General features: G+C 41.8%; 1 protein-coding gene across 2 annotated transcripts in view; it reads left to right on the forward strand.

Annotated features, from left to right (window-relative positions):
* Positions 1 to 7716: 7716 nt before the first annotated feature.
* TAFA3 (TAFA chemokine like family member 3) overlaps positions 7717 to 12803 on the forward strand; it is a 103464-nt gene continuing 98377 nt past the window's right edge. Inside the window, exon 1 of one of the 2 annotated variants that reach the window (XM_087720145.1) lies at positions 7717 to 7968. The gene's annotated coding sequence lies outside the window, so the exon portion shown is untranslated. The remainder of the gene's footprint in view (positions 7969 to 12803) is intronic. The other variant, XM_087720146.1, reaches the window with a different exon arrangement.

The raw sequence follows: 12803 nt of genomic DNA on the forward strand, positions 1-12803 counted from the left end.
AACCCTTTAGAAAAAAAAACCCCAGGGGTGTTCAAACTTGACAGCTTTAAGACTTGTGGACTTCAACTCCTAGAATTCCTCCTCCCGCTCTTCATCTTGATGATGTGCGGACTGGAGGGGGGAGGGAGCTGGAACCAGTTCTAAATGGCACTGTAGATTTGTGGAACCTCTTCTATAAAAGAGTTAGAACTGGCAGGAACCCACCCCTGGATCAGGGAGACACAGGTTGAACTACTATTTATTTATGGAAATGATTGAATGATTCAGAGTAGTCACAATCTCACAGCCTAACCTACCTCAGATGGTTGTAGTAGCACAATATGGATACAACTATACCGCTGTGTCCATTATCCATTAGGCAGACCACACTCAGAAATAAACTGTGCAGAAAGTTAAAATTGCTTTTACCGAGATTGGCTATAATAACATAAACTTGGAAATATGATTATGTTGTACCACCTTCTATGAATTCTAATTCAGTGAATTAGAAAGTTGTTTCTCTGAGCCACTTCTGAATCTTAACTGGCTGTATTTATATACTTAAAGTATGTTTCGCCTCTTGTTGCCTTGGCAACAAATCTTGCATATCTGTTAAGATCATCTTCCTTATTCTTAACACCAAAGATGGAAACAGAGAACAGAGAGAAAATTTGGGAGATGTGCCAGGAAAATTATATCCAGGGATGCTATGTTTGAGAGAAGAAAGCTAAATCACCTATGAAGATTTGACATGAAAACTGAAGTTGGGGCCATGGATGGGGAGGGAGGGGGAGGAAGGAAAGCAATAAGGAAACAAGAACTAAAATAAGAACTTCATCGTGGATTAGAGATACCAGAACATATTGCAGAGGTTGAGGGACAGTATGATAAAGATATTTGGCAAGGGCGTTTCTAGAAGTATGAGGAGAGGAGGACTACAAAATATACAAGATGGTGGCTGCAAGTGAAAAAAAACTATGTTGAACATTTCAATGTAATGTTATATAGGAGACAGCCAAGAGAAATGTCAGATAAGAGGCACCTTAGTCTGAAGCAGGAATGTGGGTGGGTCAAGAGGCTTTCCTAGTATTTTGGGGTACAAAGTGTGTGAGGGGGGACTAATCTGGCCATTTTTCCTGTCTGGTCTACCTTGAAAGGCTGGCACTTAACTTTCTCATTCTCTGCTCCCTCCCCCCCTCCTCACTCCTGTAGATACACATCTGGAATTCATAAAAGAAGGGCAGTTGCAACAAATTGGGTGGAAGAAGGAGAAATATACAAACTGGCAGTGTTGACACGGGAAGACAATATTGATTTGATTTGATTTTGATTTTACTTTATTTGTATGCCGCCCTTTTCCCTGAGGGACTCAGGGCGGTTCACAATTCAGGGGAAGGGAAGGACAAACAAGTTACAAACATGAAGACAATACATCGTTAAAAAAAGCGCAACAGTCATACCATTCGAGTGGGGTTGAAGTCTTTAGCCCCAGGCCTGTCGGAACAGCCAGGTTTTAAGGGCTACGCGGAAGGTCTGGAGGGTGGTGAGGGTACGAATCTCCACGGGGAGTTCGTTCCAGAGGGTCGGAGCAGCCACCGAGAAGGCTCTCCTCCGGGTAGTTGCCAGTCGACATTGGCCGGCTGATGGAATTCGGAGTAGGCCTAATCTATGGGATCTTATTGGCCTAGTGGAGGTAATTGGCAGTAGGCGGTCTCTCAAGTACCCAGATCCAATACCATGAAGGGCTTTGTAGGTGACAACTAGCACCTTGAAGCGCACCCGGAGATCAACAGGCAGCCAGTGCAGCTTGCGGAGGATAGGTGTTACGTGGGTGAAATGAGGTGCACCCACGATCGCTCGCGCGGCTGCATTCTGGACCAGATGAAGTCGCCGAATACTCTTCAAGGGCAGCCCCATGTAGAGCACATTGCAGTACTCCAGCCTAGAGGTCACAAGGGCACGAGTGACTGTTAGAGCCTCCCGGTTCAGGTAGGGACACAACTGGTGCACCAGGCGAACCTGGGCAAATGCCCCCTTGGTCACAGCTGACAAATGATGTTCAAAAGTCGGCTGTGGGTCCAGGACGACTCCCAAGTTGCGGACCCTATCTGAGGGGCGTAGTATTTGACCCCCCAGCCTGAGAGATGGAACACTTGGCCAATTAGTGGGAGGGAAGCACAGCAGCCACTCGGTCTTATCTGGATTGAGTACAAGCTTGTTAACCCCCATCCAGTCTCTAACAGCCTCAAGGCCCTGGCTCATCACGTCCATCGCTTCATTGAGTTGGCACGGGGTGGACAGATACAACTGTGTATCGTCCGCATACTGGTGGTATTTTATCCCGTGCCGTCGAATGATCTCGCCCAGCGGTTTCATGTAGATATTAAAAAGAAGGGGGGACAGGACCGAACCCTGCGGCACCCCATATGTTAGGGGCCTAGGGGTCGATCTCTGCCCTCCGACTAACACCGACTGCGACCTGTCCGAGAGGTAAGAGGAGAACCACCGTAAGACAGTGCCTCCCATCCCCACCTCCCACAGTCGTTGCAGAAGGATACCATGGTCGATGGTATCGAAAGCCGCAGAGAGGTCAAGGAGTACCAGGATGGAGGCATGGCCTCCATCCCTGGCTCTCCAGAGATCATCGGTCAATGCGACCAAAGCGGTTTCTGTGCTGTAGCCAGGCCTGAAGCCTGACTGGAATGGATCAAGATAACTGGCTTCCTCCAAGGACCGCTGGAGCTGAAAGGCCACCACCTTCTCAACAACCTTCCCCACAAAGGGGAGGTTGGAGACTGGACAATAGTTGTTTAGAATGGCTGGATCCAAAGATGGTTTCTTCAGGAGGGGTCTCACCACCGCCGCCTTTAAAGCGGGGGGAAAGACCCCCTCCCGTAGGGAGGTGGCAACAACCACCTGGATCCAGCTCCGTGTCACCTCCCTGCTGTTAACAACCAGCCAGGAGGGGCACGGGTCCAGCACGCATGTGGAGGCACCTACAGCTCTCATAGCCTTGTCCACGTCCTCGGGGTAACAGCTTGAAAATAAGCAGATGGTAGTCCTTAACTTACAACAGTTTGTTTAGTGACCATTCAAAGTGACAACGGCACTGAAAAAAATGATTTATGACCATTTTTCACCCTTACAACATTTGCAGCATCCCCATGATCCTTACTCAAATCAAAACAGCTCAATTTTCAAATTGAATTCTGACCACAAGAATTATACTGTGCAGTCTTTCCTTTAGGTTGATAAATAGCCAGTTCAAAGGTTGACAGTTGACAAATTTTATTAAGTGAAGCCTTAAGGAAGAAATATATTATTTTTAAAAAAATAAACATGAGACTGTTGATTTTATAATGTAGGTACTTCAATTCTCTATTCCAAATTTCTTTTTCTTTTTTGGTAAATCATATTCTTTTTACATAATCAACTGGTTAAGAGTTTTTTCATTTTCTGTTAAAATAGGGAAGAGATAACTCTTCTTCTAAAAGAAGAAATAAGAGTTATTCCAAAACACCAATTTCCCACAAGAGGCTGCAGGTGAGATGCTTCCTGGAAGGAAAGATTAAATTTAGATATGAAAGAATAAATTTAGCTATGAGCATCCTGCATTATTTCTTTGAGCATTTCACACTTGCTTCACAACAAGAAAACAATTTTTCTTCATAAAATTGAAGAGTTGTAAAAAAGCGTGCAGAAGAATTACTAGCATTGCACTAAGAGAAGGAATGAACAAAAGGCATAGAAGACGACTATATTCTGGGTGAAAGAGTAGCGTGTTTTTTTTAAAAAAAGAGAAAGAATGGCAAACGGTACAAGAATAATATCTGCCATGATGATATGGAACTTTTCCACACAAATGTTTCCAATTGTACAACCTGAAGTTCCATCATCCAATGAACATTTGAATTTGAAAATTACTTCTATCAACGACTCCTAACTTTTAAAGCTAGGTTTTGTCCTGTTTGTTTGAATTATCCATATATATAGTGGATATATTCCAGTGAAGTTTAATCTTCATTTGCCTCAAAATAAAATTCTTTGTTTTCCTTCTGCAGGTTGCTTCCTTGCTATCTGAGCAGTGGTGAAATTCAGCTGGTTCTATCCGGTTCAGGCGAACCCGTAGCACTGGCGGTGAGAGTGTCTGCCCAACCCCCAGACATCATGTCCCATTTTTGGCGCTATGTCCATGTGCAGAAGATCCTGCGCATGCACAGAGGTGGCGTGTGCACGTACATTTGTGAACCAGTAGCGAAGATAAGTTGATTTCACCTCTGTATCTGAGTAACTTGGATAGTTTGCCTCTTCAGATAGCCTTTGGGGGGAAGAAAACTCTTTGAAAAAGGCTTCAGAGAAGTGAACAAGGATAATATATGTGTCTGCACAGTCAATCCTCCTCCGCAGAAATAGAACAACAGTTAGTGGGTTCCTCCCTCTCCTATATTCCCACAGTCCATCTGTTCACCTGCTATAAAAAAACACCACAAGTTTTTGTAAGCAGAAGGACTTGCCTGACTAGAAAGGGGGATGAGAATGTGCAATCTTTGAAACCTGGCTTGTTATTTTAACTGGCTTTTGAAAAGGGTGAGGTTAAATGGAAGAAATAAGAGCCAATGCCTGTTTTGCCCGTGATCAGCATGGCAATGGGATTCTGTGGAGGATAAGAATAAAGTGAAGGATTGGGAAGCTGTAGATTCAAGGAAACATAAAGACATCTAAGAAGAAAAAAAACAATTCTGTAGAAAATGAAAATTATTTGAAGATGATTCCAGCTCTTTTAAAGGTAACGTTTTTCTCTCTCCAGTTGTTTTTGACTCTAGGGGGCGGTGTTTTTTAAGGCTCTTCAGATAGCTAAGTTTATCAGAGAAAATAGCATTTTCCCCCAAAATACCTGATGGTGAGGACTTAATCACATATGTTGCAGGTTGCATTAGAGAGATGGTGTTCAAATTTAAATGTAAGAAAGCATTCCAAAGCAAAATTTGCAAATACTACCTATCTGTTGAAAATGGTGATGATGCTGTTTGTAAATTGGAAGCCCTAGGTATTTAAAAAAACAAAAAAATAGAAAGAGGTTGGTATAGAAACAGAATTCTAAATTCATATTCTCAATCTTGATGCTTTCTTAAACAATTATAAATGCAGCTCTGTACTAGACCTGTAGTAACCCCACTAAAGTGTATTGTTTATTATATATATATATATATATATATATATATATATATATATATGTTTTTATTTGTGCTGATAAATAAATAAAGGAAGACTAGTATAGATCTATTTCAAGCTATTTAGCTCTCATCAGCTAGCCATATCCTTACTGGGAATCGAACCTGTAAGATTCCCAGTAAGGATATGGCTAGCTGATGAGAGCTAAATAGCTTGAAATAGATCTATACTAGTCTTCCTTTATTTATTTATCAGCACAAATAAAAACACAAATATAACAAAGGCAACAGTAAAAATATTGGGTTTCTGTCTGGATGGACTCTTGTGACGAGCCTAATGACAGAGAGTGGAAGTGTGACCTTCCTCCCACACTTGGGCATACCAGGGGTTGTGACTTTAAGTATATATATATATATATATATATATATATATATATATATATATATATATATATATATATATATATATATATATATATATATATATATATATATATATATATATATATATATATATATATATATATATATATATATATATATATATATTTTCATATGAATATATGAATATATATTAAATTTTACAACCCCCGGCATGCCCAAATATGGGAGGAAGATCACTACTTCCATTCTCTGTCCTTCGGCTCGTCACAAGAGACCATCCAGGCAGAAACCCAATATTTTTACTGTTGCCTTTTTGTTACATTTGTTGTATTTGTGCTGATAAATAAATAAAGGGAGACTAGTATAGATCTATTTCAAGCTATTTAGCTCTCATCAGCTAGCCATACCCTTACTGGGATTTGAACCTGGACTATATTACATATTAGGCAGATGTCTTAGCCATTAGGCCACAGGCTCTGATCCGTTATCAGCCAAGCCAGGGTTGTTTATTTGTGTGTGTGTGTGTGTGTTTGTGTGTGTATGTATATATGTATATATATATGCACATACAGAATCCTAGCTGTTCTGCAATAATTCTCAAGACATAGCCAAACTCCACTCTGTCTTGGAGTTTTCCTATGTCTCCTAAATATATTATATAATCAGGTCAACTGCTAATCTTGCCTACAGAAAAAACCTGACATGATCAGACAGGGCAATCCATTTTGAATTGAACCTGGACTTCCTGATCTTGTGTCATGAATGTGTGGATTTTTGAAGAGTTGTATTCATGAATGGGATGTATGAAGGGCATGGTTGTACGGATATGTCTTTGAATGAATTTATGCATTAATACAGTTCTGATTTAGCATGAATCTGAACTCATTAAGTTTTAGAGTAGGGCTGTGCGAAGCATGGGAAGGGGTGCCTGCTTTTTGCAAAGTGGTCCTCCTCAAGTTTACATTCTCCAAAAGGCCAATTATGTTTTTTCAAGGGCCTTCCCAGAAATTTTCCACTTGTAGGAATAACTACCGGTACTAGCAGTCCTAGTGGAAATCTTGGGTGGCATGGAAAAGCACACATGACAAACATGTGAAAGTCTGTTAAACAGCGAAGCCTTCTGGTTGTTAGGATGGCCTCAACACTTTGATAAGGATGTTCTGCTCACAGCAGTGTACTTTCCAAGACACTTCTCTGTATGCTTCATTTAGCTCCAGCAATGCCTGCAATGCAGCTCATTGTAGCTTGCTCAGCAAAAGATGCATTTAATTTTTTTTGGCTTAGAAGTTTGTGTGAATAAAATTCATATGCATATATGGCATTGGTTATACCCACATTCTACTTCAGACATAATTTGCTTTGGATTTTGGTCACTGTGGCATAACATCCCTAGGAAAATTGAACATGGGGGAATGTAGCTTTTGGCTTAGGAGAAGGAAGAGGAAGGGAAGAGATTCAGGAAATTTAAATTTTCCTTCAATTCTACTCCTTTGAAATTCAATCTTTCTCCCACTTATTGATAAGAATTGGCACATAATTCTGGTATTAATGCCGGTAATACATTTAACACTAAACATTGGCATTAAGTTACGCTGGGAACTCGAATGTGATTTTTCCGATTAGCTGTGCCTTACATTACTGATGAGTTACGGAAGAAATCAGTCCCTTTCCTTGTATTCCAGGGAGGGAATGGTATTGCACGCCTCTCGCTACAAATCTCTTGCGGGCTTGAATCGCTGAGCGCACATAAATTCAATAAGGGGGAAGCTACCCCTTACCGCTGCACGCGTTCTTCCGTTGAATTTCTGTCCGCCGCGTACCTTTGCAAACGGAAAGCCCACGAATACTATCTGCCGACAAAGATAGATTAAGAATTCCACGGAAATGCCTCTAGTTTCAGATAGAGAAGCAGCCGGTTACCAGAGTTCCCGGAGGAAGATCTCGTTCTAAGTTGCGTTTTGATCTCTCGACAGCAAAAAAAAAAAGGTAAGTAACGCGAAGAAGCGGGAGGAAATGCAATGCAATCCTTTCTTCAGGCTCTGGGGGTCGCTGTAGCCCTTCCTTGAGCTCTATTCTCCTTCTCCGGCAGCCCCCCGAGGAGCCTGAAGCTCAGCTTGGCGGCGAGCAGCGCACGGGCAGCCTGCTGCCGCGCCGCGCGGCGCCTCCTCCAAAAGCTGCGCGCGTGTGCCGAGCGGCGGAGTGGCAGAGCCGGGCAGCCCCGCCAGAGGGACGAAGCGAGGCGATGCCAGCCGTTTCCTGGCGCCAGAGCCGAAAGGGCCCGGGCACGTGCCTGCGCTGCTGAGTCTCAGCCACGGCGGACGAATCCGGACGGACCGACCGCCCGGCACGCAGCGCGCTGGGGAGATGAAAATGGGGAGCGGCGTGCCCCGCCGCAAGGACGCGCCGGCAGAGCGGCTGTGAAGGCGCGCCCAAGGTAAGGGGCTAGGACGACAACGGGGCTGGAGTCGGGGGCACTGAAAGCGCTGCGAGGGGCAGCGGCGGCGAATCGGAGCTAGTTAAAGTTTGCCCTTGGTCCCCCGGCGAGCGTGGGGGTCTCCCTGCAGACCTTCAGCCGCTCCCCTGGACTTGGGAATCGACGCCGGCTTGCCCAGCCTGCCCTTTCTAGGAAGAGACTTCGTGATCCGGCTTTCAGAAAGCCCGGCGGACCGACCGGGTTACTTTCTCGCTTTGGGACTTGAAGCGGGGTCGCCCGAGGCAAAGCGAACTAGTTGCCCGCCTTGGGATTCGGCACCGGCGTCCGTTTTAAAAAGCCGAGCGTTTTCTCCGTTTGCTAAAGCGGGGGGACAATGAGCCTCCCTTTATTCTGGCGCTCCCGTTAGAGTTCGGGTGCTGCGTTCGGCAGGGCAGGGCAGCGGTCAGGTCTGCGAGGGAGTGACAGGCAAACTCCATTTTGGCTGCGACAACGGGTGTTCGTTGGGGTCCGGGTTTTTTTGGGGAAGGGGGGGAGCTCGATAAAAATGGCGGAGGTGCAAAGTCAAAACAAACTCTCCCGTCAAAGTAAATCTCACCTGACCCCTCGCTCCCCCCAACATCATCCACATAGTGATAGTTTAGGGTGGTCTTGTTCCTCAGCTCTGATTTTCTCCCTAGAGATAAAGGGAAGGATGCGAAGACTCAGAGGGCAGAGATACAGGTTAAAAAAAAGGGTGGGGGAAGCAGGATGCTCTTTGCAGCCTTTTGGGTCTCTTGGCTCCTTAGGAAAAGCACAGCAGAGCATTCCTGTCTCAAGTGAAGGAGGCAGGGTGGCTGGCAGCTCCCTTGAAGTCTGGCAACAACGCTGTGAGGTGTGGCTGACTGTCAGCCTTGGAATACTTGCAGGGATTCTTCCTAGGGGGTGGAGTAGGAAGGACAAAAGAGCCTCCCTAGCATGATGGATTTCAGTTCCAGTCCTGATACTACTTCATTCATTTCCATACTTGTGACTTTCAGTACCTTCTAGAGTCATCCAACCATTGTTGTAGCACAATAGCAATGAAGAACAGGCTATATACCATTCCAGCGATGCCTGGAAGATGCTGTGAAGACGCTTTAAGGTTGTTAGTGGAGAAATGCCCTTAGGATATCATACAGCTTGCGCTGTAATGAAGTATTATAATAAAGACAAGTGTTGTATCATCGCTTGGATACCTGAGTGACGACGTCAATTGGATTAAGGATGGATATCTCTTGAAAATACAATACTGCGTGTTGGGGACCAGAAATATTCATCCCTCGGACTCTTGGCACCATGAGTGTTTACATATGCTTTGAATTAGCAATGTTGCTCTTGCAGTGGAGTCTCCTTACAGTGGAATCACAGGCACTGTAGCAGATACTGTGGTCACAGCTTTAAGGAAGCAGGCAATTGTTTTTCGAATGGTGGCTGCAGCATTGTGGCATGAAGTGTTCCCCTCGAAGTGGGCTGCCATTTGTATTGATTGATGTTTCTTCCCAGGGTAAGGCATAGCCTAGTACACTTCTGCCAGTTAAGATGTGGAGATCCAGTTTCTTGTTGGATAAGTCATTGTTTCATTGGGTCTGAAGTAAACCACATGACTTTTGTAAATTATACCTCATACTTCATTTTTACATTGTTCTGTAATTTATTGTTCTGGAAAGAGTCGATCCAGCAACATCAAGGACCATTAATAGTTTCCTTGGGAGACCCTTTGGAAACAATTTTAAACTTTCCAAAGGATGCAAGTAAGCTACACACATGAAGACATTGATTGATACATAAAAGGGATCCAAGTCCAAGACTTTAAAAGTGACAATATTTTTTTGTCACACCCTATAGCTTTTAGTGGAAGGTTCACTACTGGACATAATTGCATTGGATAGTCTGATGAAAGCATTTTTTTCCATTTCTTTTTACTACAGTAGCCCTTCTGTCTGTGAGGAAATAGATGCTCTTGCGGTAAAATCCCCCCCAAAATGACAGTGGGCAGATGAGCTTTTCTGCTGTCTCCATGAGAATGCTGGCAATACAATTATTACCTTGCAGAATTTTATTCTATTCTTAAAACAGCAAGGGCTGTTCCCACTCTTTCTATCTATCTAATTGGGTCAATGTCTGAGAGAATCCCTGAGCTAGCAAATTGACTCATATAAGACATATAAGAGCTTGTTTGAAATTAGTATTATTCGGAATTAACAAAGGCAGCTAGATTGGTAAGTACAGAATAATATTGGAGTCTTGTGCTGAAAGGATAACGGGCAAGTACAAAGGATTGTTGATTGTGATTTGAAATTTTGCACCAATATTTCCAATTTAATATGCTGGACTTTATTACCAACTTTTCTTTTCTTTTTAGCAAATGGAGAACATCAAAGAATGTTCAGCACTTTTTGTTAGAGAAAATCTGAATATCAGGAATCTGCTTTAATTTGTATAAGCATTTGCCAAAAATGGATGCATTATTAAATCAGATGAATGCAACTTCACTTGCCAGGTTTCAAAGGAAATACTTCAGTGCTGGCCACTGTGATATAAAACCCTTAAGCTCCGTGCTGTATAACAAAGGTACCCTGTGGAAGTATAAAGTGAAAGTGAATGATGATAATTTCTTGCTATCATAATTCACTTTTACTTTATATTTCCAAGAGCCACCTCTTATTATCATCACTAATTGATTGATAATTTCTCTAAATCTAATGATTAATATTTTTAGGAGGCAATGTGAAGATTAGGAAGCTGAATGATTTTTGTATTACACAGTGGAAATCTGAAATTAAGAAATGGGTTCTTATAATACTGAAGGGCTTGTATCTTTTTTCCCATTACCTCTATTTTCTCCACAAAAATAAGTTCCTTAATAGAGGGGATGATCTCCCTCCCTCCCTCCCTCCCTCCCTCCCTCCGACTCTGTGATTTAACAGCTGGATTCTAATAAAGAATAATTGTTTAGAGTTAAGCTGTGCTTTTAGGGTTAAAGAATAAAACACTCCTGAATTCACATTAAATTTGGGAATTTCTTTTCAGCACCCTAATTGAGCCTGTTGTTCTTTTTAACCTACAGAACTACTTTTGTTTTTCCTTTTAAGCATTCTTTGATTCACTGGCCTAACTTGGGATTGGAAGAGTCTTATATTATTTTTAAACATGCCCTTATTAAGTGGCATCAAATTTATGTAACAGTTATTATGTGATGTATTTTTTTTTAAAGTAAAAATTAAAGTCTGGCAATTTTGTATCATGAATTAAAGAATGCAGAAAGTTTTACCAGATTAATCAAAAGTGCTCTTTTTTGCTCCTTTCTTAACAGAAAGCTAATTTAAATGTTGACAAAGATGTCTCCTGCATCTTCTTAGCAATTGAGTAATTCTGATACAACTTTCAGTAGATGGCAGAACCCAGCTGAACTTGTCTGGGCTCTGGTTAGCATTTGAAAGACTGCCAAAGGATACCAAGAAGTTATGCTAGATTAAAAAAATCAAAACCACATCATGGAATAAGGCAGGGGAAAACCACTTCTGCATAGTTGTCAAGATAAATTCATGCTTGTGTCCATGTAATCACCAGGAATCAAGTTTGGTTCAAGGACATTTTTACCTTTTCATATGCAGAGAAATTATGGGAATACCACCGAGTTTATGCAAATAGAGGACTTTGAGATATGGGACAGCCATGTCTGCTTGTTGCCATTGAATAATATCAATATCATGTGATAGATGATAAGTGTAGAAACTGCACTTTAAGTAGAATATAATGATCTTCATTATGTACAGCAATGCAATATTTATGTTGTCCAGAATAAGATATATAAAATTGCTTTAAGTAAACTTCCCTGGGTGCAAAATTAGGATGTTTAGCATGGTTTTAACAGTTATTTTTTTTAAAAAATGATTGACGTGGGAACATGACAAAGATGCAGGTAATATTCATACTGAGAACATGGATAAGGCATATTTTTCCCATCTCTCCTGCTATAGTAACTAGAATGGTCCAGTGAAGCTGAATTGTGTTTTTCAGGACAAATGAAAGGAAGTAGGTCATAGTTAAATTGTGTGATTTGTTACTACATGGAAAAGTGATGGACATAGGCTGACTTTAAAAAGGGTTTGTTATCAACTGATGTCAGCCTTCCCAGGTGGATCATACAGGGCACACGACCAGATGACCTCATTCTACTTTATTGTAAAGCTGCATTGATAGAATCTTGCAAGTTTGATACCACTAATTTCCCATGATTCTTTTTCAACCCAAGAAAGTTAAAGAAGTTAGAGAAATTCCTTTCTGAGTTTCCTTATAGACTATGTCTTTTTTTATCTGGTCATTCACTGAGCAGCATCTGCCCCCTCACAAGGAAATTCCCATTTACCATTTCAACTAGTACACAACTGCTTCACAAATTCCTGAAGGAGAAAAGTTATTAATATGCAGTCTCAGTGGTTGTATATTACCTACAGTATTGGGAGCAGCATGGCTCTCTGAGTATTGGTTGATGGGAAATGAAGCAAGATTTATCCTATTCTGTCATGCATGTCTTTCTTATTGCTTTCCATTTACATTTGGTTGTCCACCATGGAAAAGAAAATGCTGGACAAAGGAGGATTCTAATATTTCTAACAGACAGTAATACTTTCCCATTTTGTCTTTTCTTAAATGGTTATATTCTGTGTATAGGGTTAAATAATCCTAAAAAAATCAACCACCTTGGCAAATATCTAAATTTGAACATTAGGGAATTCTTATATCTCAGGAAGGTTTTGCATTTCATAGGAAGATTTCATTTGATTCATTGCATTGATATTTATGAATGATTCTTC

This window comes from Thamnophis sirtalis, unplaced genomic scaffold, assembly GCF_051295495.1.
Source record: "Thamnophis sirtalis isolate CommonGarterSnake01/CBP01778 unplaced genomic scaffold, rThaSir2_p1.2 scaffold_7, whole genome shotgun sequence".
NCBI classification, from domain to species: domain Eukaryota; kingdom Metazoa; phylum Chordata; class Lepidosauria; order Squamata; family Natricidae; genus Thamnophis; species Thamnophis sirtalis.